The sequence below is a fragment of the Trypanosoma theileri genome, assembly GCF_002087225.1.
Source record: "Trypanosoma theileri isolate Edinburgh chromosome Unknown TM35_Tth_50_V1, whole genome shotgun sequence".
NCBI classification, from domain to species: Eukaryota; Euglenozoa; class Kinetoplastea; order Trypanosomatida; family Trypanosomatidae; genus Trypanosoma; species Trypanosoma theileri.
The window spans coordinates 1-317 of record NW_021639892.1 but is presented as its reverse complement, the minus strand read 5'-3'; positions in this window follow the sequence as shown (position 1 = coordinate 317).

The following is a 317-nucleotide window of genomic DNA, read 5'->3' as shown; positions in this document are numbered from 1 at the left end:
TAAACACTGACACTCCCAATACAACCAATAATAATGAGGAATCACCCACTACTCCATCTCCTGTAGCCAACGCAGAGATCACCACTATTGCTTCCACAGTACAAACGAACAAGCCCATTGCTGACAGCAGTATCAGTCCTGTGTGGGTACGTGTGCCACTACTGATTGTGGCTGTAGTGGTATTCGTTACCATGTACTGAACGGTGGGACTCATCTGAGGTTAAATAATAATAGTGGTTATCCTAACATAATCATAATTGCGTACATCCACCCCATGGGTGAAATAAACTAATAATCTGTTTACCAGCGTTCTATTT